At 41.0% G+C, this 25,366-nt stretch overlaps 1 long non-coding RNA gene across 3 annotated transcripts; it reads left to right on the forward strand.

Annotated features, from left to right (window-relative positions):
* Positions 1-8,199: 8,199 nt before the first annotated feature.
* Positions 8,200-24,946, forward strand: LOC114104058 (uncharacterized). Of its 3 annotated transcripts, XR_003584768.2 has the most exons (4): positions 8,200-8,263; positions 8,872-9,005; positions 15,643-15,828; positions 24,842-24,946. It is a non-coding gene; the product is annotated as an uncharacterized lncRNA (long non-coding RNA). The 3 variants fall into 3 exon arrangements; XR_003584767.2 differs by lacking the exons at positions 15,643-15,828; positions 24,842-24,946 and adding an exon at positions 14,027-14,223; XR_011706920.1 differs by lacking the exons at positions 15,643-15,828; positions 24,842-24,946 and adding an exon at positions 11,403-11,700.
* Positions 24,947-25,366: the final 420 nt, after the last annotated feature.

Raw genomic sequence — 25,366 nt, forward strand, 5'->3', positions numbered from 1 at the left:
GACTGAAATCTCTGAAATTCTGAGCCCAAATAAATCTTTTCTCCTTTAGGTTACTCATATTAGGTATTTTGATACAGCAACGAGAAGCTCACTGACTACTGCGATAACCTGATACAGCTTCTATTCTCACCCTCTGCTCAGAGGCCAACTAATCAAAATATGAAGTTAGATCATTTTACTCCCTTGTATAAAACCTTTCAATGGTTTCCTGTTGTGGGCAGAACAAAATTAAGATACTTATCAGAGCCTAAGAGGTTTTAACAGATCTGATGTGACCCCTTCTGACCCAGTCTGGTGAAATCAGGCCCAAGGCATTTTGAGCCTCTTCCTGCCTCTGAAAATACAGGCTGCCTCCCACTCCTTCCCACTCGTTCCCACTTGGGGCCTTCCAAGTTGCTCTGCTCCCTGATTTCTGCATGATTTGATCTTTGTTGTTATTCAAGCTTCAACTCAACTCACTGCCACAGAAGCCCCCCTGCCCCGGCTGCCCAGTCTAAATTGGTCTCTCGCCCTCCATTAGTCTACCTTTAATCCTGTTTAACATTTGTTCTAGAACTATTGCTATTTTAATTATTTCACCGTCCATTTCCAGACGGTAATTACCAGGGAGGCAGGATTCTTGGTCTTGTTTTTATTGTTAAACAAAATTTATAGGAGCCCATTGTTTTGAACTGAATTCCTATACTAGACCCTGCAGACCAAAGTGCAGTCACTTGTACTGGGTGCCACATACCCAAACTGAACAAAGAAAACCCCAGGAGGCTCACAGCAACCAGGCAGAAGGGGTCTGAGAAGAACAACATCAGGCTGTTTTCCTTACTGTACACTCACTACAGTGTTTCTGTGATCTCAAAAAGTATGGGGATTCTCCCCGCCAATAAGCAAGTAATCAGTTCTGTGGCAGATCCACAGGTTGAGGGTTTGGCCCCCAAGACTGACCTCAGCTCCCACACTTTGGAAGCAAATCACAAACCCCAGGTTGTTCTACTTGTGCTTCTGACTAACTATAAATTGGTGTTTCTATCACTTCCTCCAGTTCCATTAGTTTGCTCAAGTGGCCCACAGAACTCGGGGAAACACTTTTTTATTTTTTTTACCAGTTTATCATAAAGAATATGACAAAGGATCCAGATGAAGAGATGCGCAGGGCAAGATATGGGGGAAAGGACATGGGGTTTCCAAGCCCAAGCCAGGTGTGCCACCCTCCAGGTTGCTCTCTGATAAATGCAACAGAAAAGGGAAAGCGCATGATGATATTAGAGCTCAGGAGGAGCGCCTACCTCCAGGTTTCTATGTGGAAGCTTCCTGAGCCTGGTCCCTTTGGGTTTTTATGGAGGCTTCATTACAGAAGCATGATTGACTAAATTATAGTAATTGACTTAACTTTTACCACCTCTTTCCTTCCAGGGAGGTAAATAAAAATCCCGACCCTCTATTCCTGCCTGGGTCTTTCTGGTGACCAGCCCCCATTCCTGTGTTGGCCACCAGTCAACTCATCACACTTCAGAGATTCCAGGAATTTTAGGAGTTGTCTGCCAGGAAATGGGATGAAGACCAAATACACTTTTCACAGACCCAGTCTACCTTGGCTGGCTGGCATGGTAAGGAAATGCCCACGGTTGTAGCCCTAGTGAGAGAGTGACCACAAAACAACCCATTCCCTTTTTGTTCCCTGTTTCTGTTTTCTTCAGCCCTTTTCTGCCTCAGAAATCAAACTTCTCATCAGGACATCAGGAAATTCATTCTATTTTGTAAAATGAGATGTTGTCTGATTCTGGAACTACAAACAAAAGCCAGTTCGATCTTTAAATTGTAATTTTGGTGGTTTCAGCATCAACAACAATAACAAGAGCAAATAATAACCATAAATCAATAAATGAGTAATGTTGTTTGCCCCACTGACAGTTCACTTTCTGAAAGGAATGACCTCCTGGAGTGTGGTCAATAGAAGTGCCAGGACGAGTAGCCACGGGGGTCACCTGCTCTTCTTTCTGTTACCACTTGACTCCTTTAGCAAATGTGTCTTGTCAGGTTGTGTGCTAAGCACCAGACGATCCCAGGTAGAGAAAACACAGAGCTCGACTTCAGAACTCAACTAGTGGGTGGCAAGCTGAGAACTTAGACCGTGACAGTTGCTGTCTGATAAATGCAACAGAGAAGGGAAAGCACAGGATGATATTGGAGCTCAGGAGGAGCACCTACCTCAGAAAGATGAGATCAAGGAAGGCTTCTGGGTGAAGTGCTGCCTCCATTAAGTCTTGAATATAAGTAAGTGCTAACCGGGGAAGCAGGTTTGTCTGTGTGAGGACAGAGTCAGTAAGTGGTGGAGTCAGAATGGAAGCCATTATTTCCCAATTTCCTCACTGATAATGGTGCCCTTAAAACGTGGAGTCTGAGGACCCAACAAGAGCATTCGTGTCAAAGCGCTCGGCACTTGTTTTAGTCAGCTTTTTTCCTCACTGTAACCAAAAGACCTGACAATGATAACTTAGAAGAGGAAAAGCTTATTTGGGGCTCAGAGTTTCAGAGATCTCTGTCCATAGGCAGCCAGCTGCATTGTTCTGGGCTTGTGGTGAGGTGGAACATCCTGGTGGAAGAGTGGTGGAGGAGAGCCGCTCAGCACAGGACAGCCAGGAAGCAGAAGCGAACTCCACTCATGGGGACAAAACATAAACCCCAAAAGCAGACACCATGTGACCCACCTCCTCCAGCCACACCCTACCTGCCTACGGTTATCACCTAGTTAATCCATATCAGCGGATTGACCCACTTATCAGGTGAAGGCTCTCATAACTCCATCGTTTCACCTCTAAAACTTACTTTCATTCTCTCACACATGAGCTTTTAAACCATAACAGCACTGAAGCCAGCTTAGTACTCAGAAAATATCAGGCCCTATCACTAGCATTACTGATTTTCCTTTTGGAATGTTGATAGAGAAAGACTGCCTTTAAAACCTGGGACCTTTTCCTTGCAGTGAAAACAGGACTTGACTGTTCCCGATGGCCATGGGTCCCCTCTTCCCTCCTTCTTTATGATTGCTGTATTAGTTTATCCACTTAGAACATGCTCTGAATGTCCAACTTCGGTTGTTTTTTATTTGCTATTATTAAAAGGTAAAAATATAGAATTGATAATTACATGGAAAGATTAATGGTTTAAATTCTTCCTTGAGAAAGTAATACATGCGCTTGTTTAAAAAATTTTACAGGCTGGGTTTGTGGCTCAGTGATAGAGTGCTTGCTTACCATGTGTGAAGCTCTGGGTTCAATAATCAGCATCACATGAAAATAAATGAATAAAATAAAGGTACCAAAAAATACAACGACATTTTAAAAAAATTCTAACAACACAAATGAGTATAACATGAGATATAAAAGCTGTCTTCTTATGTATCCATATATAATATAATTATAGTTGAGCATAATCATAACCATTATTTTTTCCCAGAAAATATGTACAAATACACATATATTATATAAATATGTGTATAAAATAAAATCTTTGGAATCCTCCCTTATAATGATACTGTATTCTATATATTTTTTTAAACTCAAAACAGTCTCTTCTGAATGGCTATATAGTATTCCATTTTGTAGAGCCACTGTTGTTTATTTAATCATTTCTTAATGGGCATTTAAGCTTCCTCTAGCTTGTTACTATTACGAATAATAGAATCATGCTATCTCTATACAGTATATATTTAGCTCCTTGCACAGGTGTTTCTATGGGGAAAATTCCTAGTAGGGGAGTTGCTGAATTAAAGCAAATGTGCTTTTTAAATTTTAATAGCTATTGTCAAATTGTTTTCCAAAGAGGTTATACCAATTTACATTTCATTAATGGTACATGAGAGTTCCTGTTTCCCGTACTCTTGAGTACAATCAAATTTTATTTCTGCAAATATACTAAATGAAAGACAGTATCTTGTTTTAACTTACACTTTTTAAATTATCTAAAAACCTGAAACTTTTTTTTCTATATTTATTGGCTTTTTGCTTTTCTTTCCCCCTGCAAACTATCTACCTTTTACCTATTTTTCCATAGAATTGTTCACTTTTCTGTTGTTTATTTTTAGATCTTTTTGTGTGTCCAAAAACAACCCCAATTTATTCTCTTTCCTGTTATATAAATCACAAACATTTTTTTCTATCTTGTGGTTTATTTCTTGATGTTGTTTATAGTATTGTCTTGCAAAAGTTTTAACTTTTATGTGAGTAAATTGGTCATTCTTGTCTCATATATCTCCTGACCTTCCCCAGTTCAAAATTATGAAAAAAAATTACCAATGGTTTTTCTAGGATTGTTTTGGTATCTAGGATTGTTTCACATTTAAGTTATTGGTCCACCTAGAATTTATTGGGTATAAGAAGTAAAGCACTTCAACACTTCTTTACTCCCCTGACTTGCTTGTCACGACAGCATTTTTGAATTATTCACATTCTTCAAGTGACTTAAAATACCACTTTATTTATTTTTTAAATTCTCAAATATATTTGAGTCTATTTCTGGGCTCTTAGTTCTCCATTAATGACTTTATAACTTTATATTTCCTATAATTTCTCTGTAATGTAAATCTGTATTTCTTGTTATTTCTCTATCTTTAAAATATATTTTTTTGGGGGTGGTACCAGAGATTGAACCCAGGGGTATTTAATTATTAAAAAGAGCCACATCCCAGCCCTTTTTATTCTTTATTTGAGACAGGGTCTCACTAAGTTGCTTAGGGCCTTGCTAAATTTCTGAAGCTGGCTTTGAACTTGCGATCCTCCTGCCTCAGCCTTCTGAGCCACAAGATTACAGATGTGCGCCACTGCACTCAGGTAAAATATCTTAATATTGAGTAAAACTAGTTCTGTCTTGTTTCCCTGTTTATAGTTGTGTTGGCTATTCTCACACCTCTATTATTGCATATGAGCTTTATATCATTTTGTCAAAGTCCCCCCAAAATCCTACAAACTGTCTAGTATTTGGATGAGAATTACAATTGCTTCTGGGGAAGGTAATATTATCTTACTTTCTCCTGTTCTTTTATGTTCCTGTATCAATCAGGATGGGGTGGACAATTCTGCAAGAATAATGAAGTCCCCAGATCTCACAGTTTAACTCAACATAATTTTGTGCCAATTCTAATGTGGTGGGGGCTGCCCTGGGCAGACTATTTTGATCTTATAGCTCTGCATGATCAACAGAGGCCTCTGGGAACAGTGGAAGAGATTGTGACTGCTTAACAATTACCTATGAGCTCCCTGGAATTTCCAGCCCCCTTGTAGTCAGGTGGGCCATAAGTAAGACTATTCTGACCAAATGATCTGGAGCAGCAGTGATATATCACTTTCAGGATCAAAGCTTAAAAGAGCGTGTTTAAATCTTCCCTTGTCATTGGGTTGCTGAGGTCATGAGTTGAGATGACAGAGCTGAAAACAGATATTTCCTCAATAGCTGAACCCCTTCGTCATAGGTCAGCTGCCCTGGAGACCCACTTGGATCACATCAGAGCAGCTGTGATTTTGAAAATATCTTTATTGTGTTCAGGCCACTGAGTGTCCAGTTAAGTCATTATTGTAATGTTAAAAAAATTACAAAAAAACTTTCCTGGGAAGCTGCAGAGAAAAAAATTAAAATATTGACTTAACAGTCAGGTGATGGCAACATGGAAACTGAGCTGGGATAAAAACAGAAAACAAAAGGTTTGATTGAGATGACCTCAAAGGCAGACCTTGTGTGAAGTAGTAGGTAGCAATGAGCAGTGAAATGCAGGCAAGGTCACAAGCGTTCTTTAAAATACTTTAGGGTCTTCTTGAAAAAACTTCCAAAGTAGACAAGAAATCAAAGGGTGGTAGCTAATTTGTAGAAAATAAACAGAAGCAAGGGAGCTAGTTGGAAATCACATCAAGGGAAAAGGATTAATGGGACTAACTCTTGACAGGGTCCCTTGATATTGATGTAAAGCTAGGAATTATGGCAGTAAGTGTCTCCAATAGTCTGGGAAAGAAAATTCCTTTAATAGCACAGGCGCACTAAGGTAACTTCTGACCAGCTATTGACCCCAGTGCCTACATTACCACAGAATTGATTTGTAGATGAAGCCCCGCCCCCCTAAATAGAATGGCCACCATGATAGTTGCAGAGAGGACCAACTAAGATAAAAAAAACTCCACTTCCATGGGGCTGGGGTTGTAGCTCAGTTGTAGAGTGCTTGTCTCACATGCATGAGGTCCTGGGTTCAATCCTCAGCCACCACATAAAAATAAATAAATGAAAAAAGTAAAGACATTGTGTCCATCTACAACCAGCAAAAGAAACAAACAAAAAACTCCACTTCCTGAAGTGAAGGAGGAGTTGAACACCTAATTGGCAAAGAGTACAGAAAATGGTCACCAGTTCTCCTGGTAGACATCAAACAGTAATAAACTTGGAGATAGCCTTGTCTCCTTTGTCATTGTCTGCTGGGGACAGCTCTCTCTCTCTCTCTCTCTCTCTCTCTCTCTCTCTCTCTCTCTCTCTCTCTCGTGCTTTCTGCTTAAGCTTCACTTTGCTTTTACTTTATTTCACCTATAATACAGTTCTCTTGCATGGCTTTTGGTGTCTGACTTTGAATTTCCTTTCATCAGAACACAAGAACAGAGGTCAGAGTTTGGGCTGACCTCTATCCCTGCTTTTCCATGACACCTGTACCTATTAAACTGGTGTTTCAGGGGAAAATGTCAGAAATCAAAACCTGAGTGCTGACCTATGTGGTCGCTACTGGCTGTATCTGACAAAAGGTTGGGGAATGGGGAGAAGAAGAAAAAACAAAAGAGGAGGAGGAGGACAAAAGAAGAAAGAGGGTGAAAGGCGAGTGACTCACCCGAGACAGAGATTCAACCAAGGGATTTTATTGGGGGGGCTGCCCAAGGGGGAAGAAAAGCAGAGGCAGAGAGCAGAGAGAGGAGAGGAGGAGGGCAGAAAGAGTGAGCTTGTAAGCTTCGGTTTAAGAAGGGTTGCATAGGCCACATAGCAGGTGCTGATTGGCAGGGTGACTCAGGACACTGTGTTCCGTGGGGATTGGTCGAGAAAACTTTTGAATCTGGAGCCCTTTGGAGAGGAGGGGGAGGTGTAAGGGATTACCCGTGATGTTCTCACAAGACAGAAACTTAACTTCAGTGGGGAGTCTCCCACACACCCAACAGAGGGGAAGAAGAAAAAGAAGTTGTTTCTGTGACAAGCAAACAAAGGGACAAAGCACTTTGAGAAATACAATCATCCCTCAAGGAGAACTCTAAACATGGTTGGTTGCTCATAGAAATATCTGGAAGCAGACAGAGGGGCCTAATGGTTTCAAGAGTTGTGAGCAGTGCAAAGAAACCAAGAGCCCAGTTGAAAAATCCCAAGGCACCAGCTCTAATTCAGGGCAGGACACAGGCTGGGAAAGCTGTGTAGCTCAGTACTCAGGTGAGACCAAGTAAGGCAACGGAGAGGAAGGACTCTCCAGAGAGCAGAGCCAAAAAGCTCTGAGAAGTGCCCCATGCCTGGGGGGACAGTCCCAGAACTCAGGCTGTGCTCCAGGCCCAACCTCCATTGGAGTGGTTTGAGCCCGTGTGGGGCAGATGTCCGAAATCTGACTGATCAGATTCTCTGAGAAACTCGAGATGGAGGCTGAGATGTTGCCTTGTTCTGAGTCATCAGAACTAAGGACATCATGGGGAGGGTCATCCTCACCCAACAAGTGTGCCGAGAATTCTATAGAGAAAGCTGGTCTTCTCTGTAGAGAACAGAAAAAAATGCATCTTGTGGAGAACAAGAGAGGAACAATCATGTTTAAAGGGAGAAGATGAAAAGAAAGAGAGAAGTGTGTTTCTGCCTGTGTCCTGCAAGCTTTCTAGTCTCTCGGGCTCCCCTTGGTCGAATCTCCTTGAGCACCAGCTGCTTTCCTGTGGGCATCAGGAGACTCCCAAGCATCATGGCAGTCTATCTCCTTTTATTATTTAAGTATGATTGAATGGGTTTCTGTTTCTTTAAATCAAAAGAACCTCGACTGAGACAGTTCTCATACCTTATCACTGCAAAACCTCTCCAGGAAGGGCTGGCCCCTTCCTTCCTGCTGCACTGGCTGTGGTTACAGCATAGCAGTGAGATTTCTCCTCAGCATGCTCTGGGTTTAAATTATTACCGGGCAAGAGGAGTAACTGGAGAATTGGTTTATGCTTCCATCCCCACCTAGACTGTCCAGGCTTAAGAATGGCATCTTTAGTAACATTGAGAACAGCAATAATATGATAAAGTAAAACATGGATAATTCCAATTATCCTTAATTTCTTAATTGGGCTAAGAAAGAAGAAACTCTTTTCTTTATCTTTCTTATCAATTCAGTTCTGCTTTCTGGGAAGATTATTTTCTATCATCTCCTTTCTTCTAACACCTGTAACATCTCCCACCCTTTTTTACTGTCAGCTGAAGAACATCCTTCTGATTCCACTGAGACCAGACATAACCGTCTGATGGCCAGACATAACTGTCGTATCCTTCGCCAAATCTGCAAAACTAATTGCACCATGCCCGTGTCCTCTGCCCTGCATCCTGCTCCTATCAGTGCTGTCCAACAGGGTCTTCTATGGTGATAGCAATGTCCATCTCTCTATCACAAAGCCATAAGCCACATGTGGCTAGTGGCTGCTGTGCAGGACAGCCAAAATATAGAGCACTCAGTTTTGCTATAAAGGGAAATGGGCGTCATAGAGGGATAGGGGCCAAAGCAACAGTGCTTTTTTAAAGTCCAATAACCTTCTGGTTTATCTTCCCTCAATCTTATGCCTGGAGGGGAGGGTCAAGTTTCCAGCTGTGAAAGATGGCAGGGCCTGGTTGGTGAACTGGTTTTCCAATAATTTTCAGGTCCATCAGGCCCATCTTCACCCCTTACTCCCAGGTGATCCCGTATCACAAATCCTGAGCCTTTTGATGTCTCTGTGGTGCCATCCAGATCACTTCTAGTCCTTCCCAAGAGCCTCACTGATCTTCTCAATCAGGTATGTTGCCATACTGCTCTCTAGCTTCTACATGTGCATGTTAGGGGGAGGGGCATGTGTGCTGTCATTAAAAATACTTTTTTGGTCTCAGATTTAGTGAGGTTTTAGAGGAAGCAGAAGTAAAAGCATGTGTGAGATCAGCCATCTGTAACCAGACGCTTCCTCATTCCTATTTGAATGAGATTCTAAGCAAGTTTTCATCCTCTACCAAATCTACGTTTGCCACAGTAACGCGAGGCCTTCCCATTGCCTGTTCTGTGGTCTATTCTCAGTTATCTCATTTGACCACTTTGTAGGATTCACGTGGTTGATCAATGGCTTTTGGAACCCCTCACCATCCTCACTATTTTCTACATTTGGCATTCTTTCCCTCTCCTATATTTTGAATGCACTTTAAAAAATTAAGTTATAATTTAAATAGAGTAAAATACACAAATCTTAAGTGCACAATTCAATTAGTTCAGTAAATGCATATACCATTAACTCACACCCCAAGCAGGATGGAGAACATTGACATTCTTATTTTCTTCTACTGGGGATCCTCCTCTTCCTTTACCTGACTGTTAAATGTTGGAGTTCCCAAGGGGCTCAGTCCTTGGGCCTCCCGTGATTCTATCTATGTTGTCTCTCAATATTTAATCCCTTGGCTTTCTGTACCATTTAGACTTGTGCTGTCTATACAGTAACCACTAGCTCCATGTAGCTATCACATTTGAATTGAGTTTTGCTATGAATGGAAACTACAGACTGGAGTTCAAAGACTGCGCGTATTAAAGCATCATTTGGTACATATATTTACAATAGGGACAATTTTAATTTTTGTTTGATAATTTCAACTTGTCCTTTAGTGCCATAAAGACGCTACATATATTTATAACAAATTTTTATGTATCAGTTACACTTTTTTAGAAAAGGATATAAAATAGCTAATTGATATTTTTACATTGACTGCATGATAAAATACGATTTTGGATGTTTTGGGTTAAATAAAAATATTACTAAAATTAACTTTTCCTATTTTTTCCACTTTAAAAAAATATAGCTATTAGGAAATACATGTAACTTACATTTCTACTGGATGCCTCTAACATTGACAACTCCCAAATTTATATACCCAGCCTCAAACTCTCCTAAACCCCAGGTTTCACATGCAAATGCCTGCCTGACATACCCACTTTGCTGTATCATAGGCATTTCAAACTTAATAGCTCCCAAATGGAATTTCAGGACTTTCCTTACCCTATCTATTCCTCTCCAATTTCTCCTGTCTCAGTAAAAAATACCACTCTTTTTATTCAATTGCTCAGACCCAGAACTTTGGAATCATTCTTGACTGCTCCTGTCTCTCACTGTCCACATCCATTCTATCACAAATGCATACAGGATTAGGCAGCTTCTCACCTTTAACCCCATCTGGCACAGGCCATTGGATCCCACATGCCAGTCACAGGCTCCCGTATGTCCTGGCTTGCCCACTTCCCTCAACCAATCACTTCTCTGAACCGCAGCCAAATGGATTCTGTTACAAACATTTGACAGATTAAGTTACTGCCTTACTCAAGACCCTCAAGACCTTTTTGATCACACCATAAATCGAGAGTCCTTACCATGCTGTGCAAGGTCCTCCCTGATCTCTCCCTGGCCATTGCTCTGAACCCCTTCTCACCTTTTCCCCATGCTCTCTGCACGTCCCCTGCACCACACCTTGCAGTCTCTCTTACATGTTTCCATCTCAGGGGCTTCCCCCTGGTTGCTTCCTCTGCCTAGAATGTGCAATTCATGGTTTTCCACAAGGTTCACTCTTCAGATCATTCAAATGTCACCTTTTTCAGAGAGACCTTAGAAACTTTATCTAAAGCATCACTTTCGTTACCTATACCTCTATTGATTTTTTTTAGTTCTTCTTGACTTTCACTCCCTGGCCTTGTTATGTATTTATTTGCTTATTCTCTGCGTCCTCCACACAAATGTAGGCTTCATGAGAGTAGGACTCAGACATTTTTGTTCATTCCAGTGTCCCCACCACCTAGAACATTGTCTGCCACATGGTTGGTGCTCAAAAGTTACTTTTCAAATGACTAAGTAAGTGTATATGGATGAATGAATTGAAGAATTGAGTGAATTGGAAGCTGAGCCAGTTTTTGCATTAACATTGGCGGGAAAAGTAAATTCTATGAAGGCAAAGCCAGGAAAATGAGTCAGACGCTGGCAGGAATCCAGCTTCCACGGGTCAGCACCATCCTGGAGAGCTGGGGGTGAGGTTCTGGCCATCTTCTCCTTGGCTCCTTCCCTTAGAAGAGCACAATGCAACTTGTTTCTTTACTCTTTTAAATTACTTCTATTGTTAGGAGTAACATTGTAATTACCACCACCACCCCCTTTTTTTTCTTGTCATAGATCATTGACACCATGCCAGAAAATCACCTGCCCAGTCATTGTCTGTGCTGCTGCCATTCTTACCAGGGTGTGGCAGATGGTGTTCAACTCTCCTGCTCTTCAATTTTCAGAATTAGATGTCATGGTTATATCCTGTCCGTTCCTCCCAATAAACCAGAGATGGGATTCAATGATGAAGTACCAAAATGAGAACCAGCAGTCCTGAAGTACAATTCAACCCCATTGTAATAGTCTTAATAATTGATAAATTCCCACAGATCTGACTTATCAAATCTTCTTTGTTAAAAATACATAAAGTCTTCTTTGTCTATGCAACATTCTACGCAGTGGTGAATCTGGGTTATTCTCTACAGCTGCTACCTTTTAAGAACTAAGAAAAATTACATTGTTATCGGCAGCTTCTACTTCTTTTGTAAATATAATTTTGTAATATGTTTTTGTTGTTTGAAATATTAGAAAATACAGTTAAATAAAAAGAAGAAAATTTAAAAACATCTATGATTCTAGTATACCATTAACATTAGTTTGTATCACTTCCAGAATCTTTCTTCTGAAAACACATTTCAATGCATGTATAACATTGATAAATAGATAAACTGCACATTCTTACATTGAGAAAATCTTCTTGCAAATATATGGGTTATATGCAAAAGCTAATGCTGTTGGGTGAACACCTTTTATCAGCATATTTCTTGTCCATTAATATCACAGCCACTATCTGCAAAACTTCTGCTCCCTGAATATTGATATATCCATTCTTGACGGGGAAAAAAAAGTGTGTGCCAAACTGCTAGTAAATAGCACCATTCTGCAAAAAGTAGTGGCCAAAGCCAAAACCCCAAGGCAACATATATCGCTGGTAAAATATGTGAAATTAATAACACTTATGAAATCTGAAAAGGCCTAGTAAATTTTATGACTAATGACAAGGACATTTAAATTAAAAAAAAATTAAATGAAAACCAGTGTTTCTCAGTATTTGTAAGGAGTATTATTGTAGATATATTACTCAGTTCCTCTATCCATAATTTGAAAACCATTGTGAACTTTTCAAAGTGGTCATTTGAAATAAATAAATCAGTGTATAAAAATCAGGGTAAATTACGAGAGTCCAATGATTACAACTAAAACATTGCCTTTTAATTTATTTTTTAAACAAATTAGCAACCAGAACAAACATTAAACAAATTTATAGCATTAATAAGCCATTTAACTTAATTTTCCCTTCTTCACTTCCACTTCCTTCTCCTTTTCTTGCTTTTTTTTACTTTGCTAAAGAAGTGCTGAACTAGAACCAAAGCAAAAGATTCAAATATTGTCTAGACTGGATCTAACTGAACTCACAGTCCTTTTATTTTGAGATTCTTCTTCAAAGATCAATGAGACTCAAGAGGAATCTCCCACATATAGACAGATGGAGTATTTCTGGGTCTACCCTGAAAGTGACTGTCAATCAAACTTAATTAGCACAATCTGGCAACAGGCTAGCATGCTAAGAGTGATCACCTTGCTTTCTCCTGAAGATAAAGGACCAGTTGGCGTTCGCAGCCCCATCTCTTCTCCAGAACTTTAATAAAGGGCGGTCAAAAATCATCATTTAGCAACTTTGCAGTCACCTAGTCTGTAGTCACTCTTCTGATTTCTCAGAAAATAATAAAACTTCACTCACCCGCATCATTATACAAAATACATGTATGAAGATGTGAATTTATGTCAACATACCTTATGTATAATCAGAGATATGATAAATTGTGGTATAAAGATGTATTAAGAATTGTAATGCAAAAATAAATAAATTAATAAATAAATAAGGTTAAAAAATATAACTTCACTCATTTATTCACTTATTCGAAAGACATTTATTGAGAACCTTCTTCATATCAGGTGCTGCAAAGGCTTTAGAGATATAAGATGTGGTATTTAATTTTATGTGTCAACTTGACTGGGCCAGGGCTGCTCAAATATTTGGCTAAACATTATTTCTGGATGTATCTGTACAGGTGTTTCCAGATGAGATTAGAATCAGTAGATTTTATAAAACAAATTGCCCTTTTCCATGTAGGTGGGTGTCATCCAATCTGTTGAAGGTTGGAGTAGTACAGAAGGTGAAGGATGGAAGAATCAGTCTCCCTTTACTGACTGAATGTTGAGTTGGAATATCTCGTCTTCTCCTGTCCCCAGACAGACATTTAGGCCATCAGCTAAATGATTCTCCATGTTTCGCAGACTTGGTTCTCAGGCCTTTAGACTCAGACTGAACAACACTATTGGCTGTCCTGGGTCTCCAGCTTGCAGATGGCAGATCGTGGGATGTCTCTGCTTCCATAATTGCATGAGAAAATTTCTCAAATTAGCTTTCTCTCTCTCTCTCTCTCTCTCTCTCTCTCTCTCTCTCTCTCTCTCTCTCTCTCCATATATATATTTCCATCTCCTATGGGTCTTGTTTCTCTGAGAACCTTGACTAAAACATGCAGTGAATGACGTAGACATGCTTTTTGACCCTGGTTGATTTCATTGTCCAGGAGGAGAACAAACATTAAATATTTAATTCCAACTAGATTAGGTACAGGGAAGAACAGATTGTTTTAATGAAAAACTGAATGAAGAACTATCTCTGTCTCCAGGCTCAAGGTAAAGCTTCCCTGAGGATGTTGCCATGCTGCAGATCCTGAAGGTGAAGGACAAATTGGTGCTCCCTACCCGACCCCTCTCCAGAACTTTGAAGAAGGGGCGACAAAATACACAAAGGCTTCAAGGCAGGCAGATACCAAACTTCTGGAAGGCCTCGTAGCCAAAGGAGAGAGGAGCTCTTGGGTTTATGGTACTGCTGAGTGTTTAAACACAGTTATAACCAGGGGTGATGGAGATTTGGGAAGACAACTATCAAAGAATGGTGTTAAATTCAAGGAATACCAAATTAGCCACTCTTTCTCCTATAGTTCTTCATCTCCTTTCTTTGCTCACCCTTTGAAGGTTGGTGCTCACTCATAACTCTATCCTTGGTCTTGGCTCTCCTTCATTCATATGTGTATATTTTTCTCTAGATGATTCTCCATGTTCCGCAGACAGGTCTGACATGCTTCCACTCCAGGGCCCTTGCCCTTCTATGTCCCTCTATAGAGACAGAGAAGGGCACCTGGTGCACTTTTCTCTCTCTTTTAGATTTCTACTTAAACGTGAACTTTTCAGAGAGATCTTCTGGCCATTTATTACCCACTGTTCCTTTATTATCTTTTATATTGCTTAAGAGCTCTAATATGACCTGGCATTGCATTACATTTCTTGGTTTATTATATATTCCCCCTATAATGAGAGTTCCATGATGTCAAAACCTTTGTCACTGCTGCACAAATATTCAGCCATTCATATAATGTTACTGGCACAAAGTAGGTCATATTCCCTTATTGGGTAGGTGAATGAATTCTTGAATGAATGAGTGAATGAATGATGAAATGGATTTAGCTCTTGACCACATGTTATGACTTCAAGTCTACACTTTCTGCCTTCTCTCTTCTGAATGCCAGATTCACTTATTCAACTTCTTGTTTGTTGCCTCTGCTGGTGTGGCCTAGGAGCACATAGATTTAACATGCTCCAAATGGAACTCATCAACCCCCTCACAAACACACTTAAACCTGCTGTTTTTCTTGTGTTCTTCTCTTTTTTGAATGACTGCATGATCCATCCAGTTGCCCAAGCCACAAACTTCATGCTTTCCCTTTACCCTCCATATTCCTTTCATTACCAAATGCTGCTGATTCTACCCTTGTGACTCTGCCCCCATCCTGTGCTTCCCCACAGACTTCATAATACTCATTTGTTTATAATTATTTTCCAAATTATTTCCTCTGACGGTTGCCTTACTATCAATTTTGTCTCCTACCAATTCATGCTCTACCCTGCCACGAAGGAAATCTTTTAATAATACAATTGCAATCACTTTTTATTGCATGAAGCAATGGCTCCTCTTTTCTGTAGGTAATATCTAAGCATCTAGATACAGCACACAGGCTTGGGATGTAGCTCAGTGGTAGAGCACTTGCCTAGCATGCACAAGGCCCTGGGTTTGATCCCAAGCATGGCAAAACAAACAAAACAAAACAAAAAAAACCCATAAAATTTATTTCTTGTCATTTCTGCTTTGATTTCCATAGTGTTCTGCCACCACCATTCACATTAGCATGGTGATATGCAACAAGTATTTTGAATATATGAATGTATGTTTTTCTTGGTTTTACAGAGTCCTCCTGTTCCTGGGGAGAAGAGAGGGTCCTTAGAGACAGTGTATCTCATGACCTCACTTCAGGATATGACCTTTGTGCAAGTTTGCCTCTTTGAAAGGGTAGAGCTGTGCCATCTGAAGGGTCTTGTACAGATGTATGAATGAAAAACTGATATGTCCATGTTCATCATTTCCAGGGAAGAGGTAAGCTGCAGCATATAGTCAGGCTTTGCTGGCACTGAGAACTTCCCCTTGTCATTGGGTCTGCATCTTCGATGCTGGGGTTATTCCCATAGAGAGATACCATGGCTGTCTTATATGGTTTGAAGAGCTTTCATGTTGAATAGGGAATCCATTTACTCTGTATAAATCTAAGTAGATTTTTTGATAGATTTATAAGCAGAAGCTAAAGTTGTGGCAGTGCTTTCCTTGGGCTGAATAAAAGGGACACATTTCTGGTGACTGAATGGGCTGCCTGCAAAAGTAATGACTCCTCATAATTGAGGGGATTCACACAGATCATAGAGAGACACTCTATGGCTGCATGTTTCCAAGGAATCATATTTCTGACCAGTGTTGAATCAGATCAGAACAGATGTCCCTTCTCTGCTCTGATATTCAATTTGTCTCTGAGTCAAAGGATAATTACACAATCCTCCATTTTGCTTGGTTGTGTAGACCTAGACTTTGGAAAACAGATGGGAAAACAGACTTTGAAACTAAAAGCCCAAGAATTAGTGTGTCTATTTTTATCAGGTGGTTTTGTATAATCCTCAGATTTAAAAAATACCCTGAAGAAAGTTGTTTGTAGATCAAAATTTCCTCATAGTATTGTCACAGTGAGATATTTTAACAACTAATATATTATCAACCTGCAAACGAGAAACCACTAACAGTTTTCAATGCATTAAATAATTTAGATCCCATCTCAAAGTTTATTGCAGCTTGACAAGAACACTTCTCGATCTTACATTCTGTTGGTTCGATTCTATGAAATGAGCAGCTGGTTGTATCCAGACTTTTAAAGCTCCTGGTTTCAAAATAAGATCCTAGAGCTGCTTTAAATTAAAGATTTAAGATTTGAAAAGTTACATATACAGTATTAGTCAGGGTCTATTTAAGAAAAGAGAAACCATTCTAGATATTTTAAGCAGAGAGAATGTAACACAAAGATTGGTTCCATGGGCGTTGGAAAGGCTGGAGGACCAAGACAAAAAAGATTAGTGACAGATTGGTAACTACAAGAAACTGATTCCTCCCTGAACTAGTGTAACCGACTCAGAACCAGGAACAGAAACTCAGGGGCCGGCTCTGCTCACCACACTGCACGCAGTCACCATCCCCACTGCCAGTGCTGTGAACAAGGCTGCCACTACAGCCTCTGTCACACTAAAGCCACTGCCAATACCGTTGCTGTTACTAACAGCCTCCGTCATGCTGCTGCTGCTGCCATTATTACCATGGTCACTATGGATGTGGCTGCTTTCACCCCAAACTGACACCCATAGGCAGGAAGAAAGGGAGGGATGGAGTCACTTCTTGCCTCTTCTTCTTGCTTTAATCCTTTGGGGAACCAAGGAGCAAGGTGACCTGGACAAAGCAGTTTGAGATGTTAAGAGACAAAGCTACAACCAATTTGTAGATTTAATTGGTGGCTTTTATTAGCAACTCATAAATTGGGAAGCTGCCTCTGTTATATAAATAGAATGAAAGTTCCCACGGGACACTTGTGGAACAGTTGGTTTTATAAGCTGGGAACAAAGAAACAGAACAACATGGGGAAAACCCCAATATGTTAACACCAAGTTACTTTTTGGTAAGGGTTGAAGCCGAGGGGACTTTCTAATTATGCTGACACAGATAGGCTGGAATCTCTTGTTTCCAAGAAAAACTGCTCTGTTTGGGGATCTGTTTCTTTAAAATTTCATTTTAATTATGTGGTGTTTATCTCGAGTGACTCCATTTTGGTTTGGTTGGGGCCGCGTACAGGAGTTTAGTTGAAAACAAGGGCCTCCCGTCATTTTTGTTTAATGGTACGATCCCAACCCTTTGCAAGAGAGCAGAGCACATAAGAGGAGAAATTAAGAACATATAAACAAATGGCCTAAATGATAGAGATTGGTAAAATTGTTCCAAGTTTTGAAGGTGATTTTTATAAAAAAACAAACCAATTAGATTTACACCAAGATTCTAGAATGGTGGCTAAGTGATCAATTACGAGCATTTACACAGGGAGAAGATAGCCATGAGAAGCTTGCTGGAGGTTATTAACCTACTCTGTTCAATACCTCTGAAACCAGATCATCACAAGGGCCACACCTTAGCGACTCAAAAAATAACAATGGTGGGATATCTTGAGTTATGTATGTTTGAGAAACTTGCCCCAAATCAGAGAGAGAAGGTAATATTTTAGGTCACCTATTCTTTCAACATCCATGCATTTGCTACACCTCATGGGTGGAGAAGATTATAGTTTAGGAAGTGTTAGGTGCAGGGCAGGCTGAACTAACGTTGTCTGCAGGGTGGTCTGAACACTTGACTTTCACCCTCACCCGTCTGGTTCCTTATCGCTTGTTTGCCTCAAGTCTGAACACTTAACCCCTCTCAAGGCTGAACACTTGACCCCACTCAAGGCTGAACCTGTATGGTGAAACAGAAACTCATATCTGACCCCCGCCCCGTCTTCCTGAAGGCAGAAGATGACCCTCTTAGCAACTACTTTATGATCCAATCACTGTACGCCAACAAGGCAGCTTGCAGGCCCAGACAGCCCATTAGATTTTGGTTATAAAAACTCTCTCCTGCCAGGCCCCCCTCTCTTGCTCTCTCTCTCTCTCTTCTCCCCCCCCCCTTTTCTCTTCCTTCCCTGTTTTTTTTTTTTAATTTTTTATTGTGGGTTGTTCAAAACATTACAAATTTCTTGACATATCATATTCCACACTTTGATTCAAGTGGGTTATGAACTCCCACCTTCACCCCATACACAGATTGCAGAATCACATCAGTTACACATCCATTGATTTACATATTGCCATACTAGTGTCTGTTGTGCTCCGCTGCCTTTCCCATCCTCCACCTTCCCCCCTCCCCACCTCTCCCCTCCCCTCCCCTCCTCTCTCTCTACCCCCTCCACTGTATAACCCTGAGGGTCTCCTTCCATTACCATGCAATTTCCCTTCTCTCTCCCTTTCCCTCCCACCTCTCATCCCTGCTAAATGTTAATCTTCTTCTCCTGCTCTTCGTCCCTACTCTGATCTTAGTTACTCTCCTTATATCAAAGAAGACATTTGGCATTTGTTTTTTAGGGATTGGCTAGCTTCACTTAGCATAATCTGCTCTAATGCCATCCATTTCCCTGTAAATTCTATGATTTTGTCATTTTTTAATGCAGAGTAATACTCCATTGTGTATAAATGCCACATTTTTTTTATCCATTCGTCTATTGAAGGGCATCTAGGTTGGTTCCACAGTCTTGCTATTGTAAACTGTGCTGCTATGAACATCGATGTAGCAGTGTCCCTGTAGCATGCTCTTTTTAGGTCTTTAGGGAATAGACCAAGAAGGGGAATAGCTGGGTCAAATGGTGGCTCCATTCCCAGCTTTCCAAGAAATCTCCATACTGCTTTCCAAATTGGCTGCACCAATCTGCAGTCCCACCAGCAATGTACAAGTGTACCCTTTTCCCCACATCCTCGCCAGCACTTGTTGTTGTTTGACTTCATAATGGCTGCCAATCTTACTGGAGTGAGATGGTATCTTAGGGTGGTTTTGATTTGCATTTCTCTGACAGCTAGAGATGTTGAGCATTTTTTCATGTACTTGTTGATTGATTGTATGTCCTCCTCTGAGAAGTGTCTGTTCAGGTCCTTGGCCCATTTGTTGATTGGGTTGTTTGTTCTCTTATTGTCTAATTTTTTGAGTTCTTTGTATACTCTGGATATTAGGGCTCTATCTGAAGTGTGAGGAGTAAAGATTTGTTCCCAGGGTGTAGGCTCCCTATTTACCTCTCTTATTGTTTCTTTTGCTGAGAAAAAACTTTTTAGTTTGAGTAAGTCCCATTTGTTGATTCTAGTTATTAACTTTTGTGCTATGGGTGTCCTATTGAGGAATTTGGAGCCCTACCCCACCGACTGTAGATCGTAGCCAACTTTTTCTTCTATCAGACGGCGCGTATCTGATTTGATATCAAGCTCCTTGATCCATTTTGAATTAACTTTTGTGCATGGTGAGAGAAAGGGATTCAGTTTCATTTTGTTGCATATGGATTTCCAGTTTTCCCAGCACCATTTGTTGAAGATGCTATCCTTCCTCCATTGCATGCTTTTAGCCCCTTTATCATATATAAGATAGTTGTAGTTTTGTGGATTGGTTTCTGTGTCCTCTATTCTGTACCATTGGTCCACCCGCCTGTTTTGGTACCAGTACCATGCTGTTTTTGTTACTATTGCTCTGTAGTATAGTTTGAAGTCTGGTATCGCTATACCACCTGATTCACACTTCCTGCTTAGCATTGTTTTTGCTATTCTGGGTCTTTTATTTTTCCATATGAATTTCATGATTGCTTTCTCTATTTCTACAAGAAATGCCGTTGGGATTTTGATTGGCATTGCATTAAACCTATAGAGAACTTTTGGTAATATCGCCATTTTGATGATGTTAGTTCTGCCTATCCATGAACAGGGTATATTTTTCCATCTTCTTAGATCTTCTTCTATTTCTCTCTTTAGGGTTCTGTAGTTTTCATTGTACAAGTCTTTCACCTCTTTTGTTAGGTTGATTCCCAAGTATTTTATTTTTTTTGAAGATATTTTGAAAGGAGTGGTTGTCCTCATTTCCATTTCAGAGGATTTGTCGCTGATATACAGGAATGCCTTTGATTTATGCGTGTTGATTTTATATCCTGCCACTTTGCTGAATTCATTTATTAGCTCTAATAGTTTCTTTGTAGAGCCTTTTGGGTCTGCTAGGTATAGAATCATATCATCTGCAAATAGTGATAATTTAAGTTCTTCTTTTCCTATTTTGATGCCTTTAATTTCTTTCGTCTGTCTAATTGCTCTGGCCAGTGTTTTGAGAACTATGTTGAACAGAAGTGGAGAGAGAGGGCATCCCTGTCTTGTTCCAGATTTTAGAGGGAATGCCTTCAGTTTTTCTCCATTCAGAATGATGCTAGCCTGAGGCTTAGCATAGATTGCTTTTACAATATTGAGGTATGTTCCTGTTATCCCTAGTTTTTCTAGAGTTTTGAACATAAAGGGATGCTGTACTTTGTCGAATGCTTTTTCCGCATCTATCGAGATGATCATATGGTTCTTATTTTTAAGTCTATTGATGTGGTGAATAACATTTATTGATTTCCGTATATTGAACCAGCCTTGCATCCCAGGGATGAATCCTACTTGATCATGGTGTACAATTTTTTTGATATGTTTTTGTATCCGATTCGCCAGAATTTTGTTGAGGATTTTTGCATCTAGGTTCATTAGAGATATTGGTCTGTAGTTTTCTTTCTTTGAAGTGTCTTTGTCTGGTTTAGGTATCAGGGTGATGTTGGCCTCATAGAATGAATTTGGAAGTTCTCCCTCTTTTTCTATTTCCTGAAGTAGCTTGAAAAGTATTGGTATTAGTTCTTCTTTAAAGGTTTTGTAAAATTCTGCTGTATACCCATCCGGTCCTGGGCTTTTCTTAGTTGGTAGTCTTTTTATGGTTTCTTCTATTTCCTCAATTGATATTGGTCTGTTTAGGTTGTCTATATCCTCCTGACTCACTCTGGGCAGATCATATGACTTAAGAAATTTATCTATGCCTTCACTATCTTCTAATTTATTGGAGTATAAGGATTCAAAATAGTTTTTGATTATCTTCTGTATTTCTGAAGTGTCTGTTGTGATATTGCCTTTTTCATCCCGTATGCTAGTAATTTGAGTTCTCTCTCTTCTTCTCTTCGCTAGCATGGCTAAGGGTCTGTCGATTTTGTTTATTTTTTCAAAGAACCAACTTTTAGTTTTGTCAATTTTTTCAATTGTTTCTTTTGTTTCGATTTCATTAATTTCAGCTCTGATTTTAATTATTTCTTGCCTTCTACTTCTTTTGCTGTTGTTTTGCTCTTCTTTTTCAAGGATTTTGAGATGAAGTATGAGATAATTTATTTGTTGGTTTTTTCTTTTTTTAAGGAATGAACTCCAAGCAATGAATTTTCCTCTTAGAACTGATTTCAATGTGTCCCATAGATTCCGATATGTTGTGTCTGTGTTTTCATTTATCTCTAAGAATTTTTTAATTTCCTCCTTGATGTCTTCTATAACCCATTGATCATTCAGTAACCTATTGTTCATTCTCCAAGTGATGTATGCTTTTTCCTTCCTTCTTTTATCGTTGATTTTCAGTTTCATTCCATTATGATCAGATAAGATGCATGGTATTATCTCTACTCCTTTATATTGTCTAAGAGTTGCCCTGTGACATAATATATGATCTATTTTTGAGAAGGATCCATGTGCTGCTGAGAAAAAAGTGTAACTGCTTGATGTTGGGTGGTATACTCTATATATGTCAATTAGGTCTAGGTTATTAATAGTGTTATTGAGTTCTATAGTTTCCTTATTCAACTTTTGTTTGGAAGATCTGTCCAGTGGCGAGAGAGGTGTGTTGAAGTCTCCCATGATTATGCTATGGTGGTCTATTAGACTCTTGAACTTGAGAAGAGTTTGTTTGACGAACATAGCTGCACCATTGTTTGGGGCATAAATATTTATGATTGTTATGTCTTGTTGGTGTATGGTTCCCTTAAGCAGTATGTAGTGTCCCTCTTTATCCCTTTTGATTAACTTTGGCTTGAAATCTATTTTATTTGATATGAGTATGGACACTCCTGCTTGTTTCCGAAGTCCATATGAATGATATGATTTTTCCCAACCTTTCACCTTCAGCCTATGTATGTCTTTTCCTATCAAATGCGTCTCCTGTAGGCAGCATATTGTTGGGTCTTGTTTTGTGATCCATTCTACTAGCCTGTGTCTCTTAATTGGTGAGTTTAAGCCATTAACATTTAGGGTTATTATTGAGATATGGGTTGTTCTTCCAGCCATATTTGTTTATTTCTGTTACTAAACATGGTTTGTTTTCCTCTTTGATTATTTTCCCCCCCTTTACTGTCCTACCTCCCACTGTTGGTTTTCATTGTTATTTTCCATTTCCTCTTCCTGTAATGCTTTGGCGAGGATGTTTTGAAGAGATGGTTTTCTAGCTGCAAATTCTTTAAACTTTTGTTTATCGTGGAAGGTTTTAATTTCATCTTCCATCCTGAAGCTTAATTTTGCTGGATACACAATTCTTGGTTGGAATCCATTTTCTTTCAGTGTTTGAAATAAGTTATTCCAGGATCTTCTAGCTTTCAGAGTCTGTGTTGAAAGATCAGCTGTTATCCTGATTGGCTTACCCCTAAATGTAATCTGCTTCCTTTCTCTTGTAGCTTTTAAAATTCTCTCCTTATTCTGTATGTTGGGCATCTTCATTATAATGTGTCTAGGTGTGGATCTCTTATGATTTTGGACATTCGGCGTCCTGTAGGCTTCTAGGATTTGGGATTCTGTCTCATTCTTCAAGTCTGGGAAGTTTTCTCGTATTATTTCATTGAATAGACTGCTCATTCCTTTGGTTTGGAGCTCTGTACCTTCCTGTATCCCAATGACTCTTAAGTTTGGTCTCTTAATGTTATCCCATATTTCTTGGATGTTCTGCTCATGGTTTCTTAACAGTCTTGCTGAGCTGTCTATGTTCTTTTCCAGTTGAAATACTTTGTCTTCATTGTCTGATGTTCTATCTTCTAAGTGTTCTACTCTGCTGGTAGTATTCTCCATTGAGTTTTTAAGTTGGTTTATTGCTTCCTGCATTTCTAGGATTTCTGTTTGTTTGTTTTTTATAACCTCTATCTCCCTGTATAGTTGATCCTTTGCTTCCTGGATTTGTTTGCGTAATTCATTGTCGAAGTGATCTTTCATTGTCTGATTTTGCTGTTTAATGTCTTCCTTGATACTCCAGATCATCTGAAGCATGTATATCCTGAATTCTTTATCTGACATTCCATCTGCTGCAGCTGTTACCTCTTCTAAAGTTGCGTTGACCTGCATTGCTTGTGGTCCTTTCTTTCCTTGTCTTTTCATACTGCTTGCGTATCTTTCCTGCAGGCGCGGGCGGCGGCTCTGCTCTCTCCTTATTCCAATTGGGGTGTCGTGGCTACCACGCCGGCAGGTCACTGGGCCTGTTCTGGGCGTTGGCGGCGGCTCTGTTCTGCCCCTACTCCAATTGGGGTGACGAGTGTACCACGCCGGCAGGCCACTGGGCCTGATCCGCCGGTCGGTTGCAGGTTTGCCTACCCTGCAGGCGCGGGCGGCGGCTCTACTCTGCCCCTACTCCAAATGGGGTGACGTGTCTGTCGTACCGGCAGGCCACTGGGCCTGTCCCGCTGGTCGGTCGCAGATCTGCCCACCTTTCGGGCATGGGTGGAGGCTCTGCTCTGCCCCTACTCCAATTGGGGTGTTGTGACTACCCCGCCTGCAGGACGCTGGGCCTGTTCCTGGCACGGGCGGCGACTCTGCTCTGCCCCTACTCCAATTAGGGTAGTGTGTGTACCACGCCGGCAGGCTCCTGGGCCTGATCCGCCGGTCTGTTGCAGGTCTGCCTACCTTGGAGGCGCAGGCGGCGGATCTGCCCTGCCCCTCCTACCATGCCTGCGGACCCCTGGGCCTGATCTGCAGGTTGGTCACAGGTCTGCTCACCCTGCGGGCACGGGTGGTGGTTCCGCTCCGCCCCCACTCCAATTGGGGTCACATGACCACCACACCGGCAGGGCCTGAACCGGGCGTGGGAGAAGGATCTGCTCTGCCCCTACTCCAGTTGGGGTGACGTGTGTACCACACTGGCAGGCCACTGGGCCTGACCCGCCAGGCTGTCACAGGTCTGTTTACCTTGCAAGCGCGAACGGCGGCTCTGCCCTGCCCCCCCTACCATGCCCATGTACCACTGGGTCGCGGGTCTGCCCACCTTGCGGGTGCGGGTGGCGGCTCCGCTCCGCCCCCTCTCCAATTGGGGTCACGCAGTCACCACGCTGGCGAGCCGCTGGGCCTGCTCCGGGTGCTGGCGGCGGCCCGGCTCCTCCCCTCTGGCTTGACGACAAATTGAGGAGACTCGGGTGTCTGTGCCTCACCCCCCCTACCAGGAGACCAACTGTTTATGTCGCCGCTGGTATTGATGAAGTTCTCTCCTCCGCCGCTTTCTGATGACATCAGATCTCTGCCATGTTGGTATCCTATGCGAATGGCAGCATTTCGTTCCCCTTGCCGGGCAACCAAAGCAACGGGTGAGTCCTGACCGGCCCTCAGCAGGACCCGGACCGAGAAGCAGTTTCCGCGGGCTCCTCTTTTCCTTCCCTGTTAATCAGATACTGCCACAATAAAGATCTCTTGGTCTCTCCAAGTGTTGTGGTCCCTTTCCTTTCAGGAAGAACAGCAAAGGCAGCTGGAACTCAGAATGATTCAATGCCTTATCTAAGGTCACAAAGTTGGGAAATTGCAGAACTGGGACTGTGATTCAGATCTCTTAGCTAGTAGTTAGTGTTTTAGTATGCACTGCTGCCCCCAAATGATGGAAAGACTTGCACAGCCGTCTTTCATGTTTATAAGGATGATTATTTCTTGATGGGATGGAAGATTGGCAGGGAGTCATCTAAATGTTTTTTTCTGTG

Source organism: Marmota flaviventris, chromosome 3 (assembly GCF_047511675.1).
Source record: "Marmota flaviventris isolate mMarFla1 chromosome 3, mMarFla1.hap1, whole genome shotgun sequence".
In the NCBI taxonomy this organism is placed as follows: domain Eukaryota; kingdom Metazoa; phylum Chordata; class Mammalia; order Rodentia; family Sciuridae; genus Marmota; species Marmota flaviventris.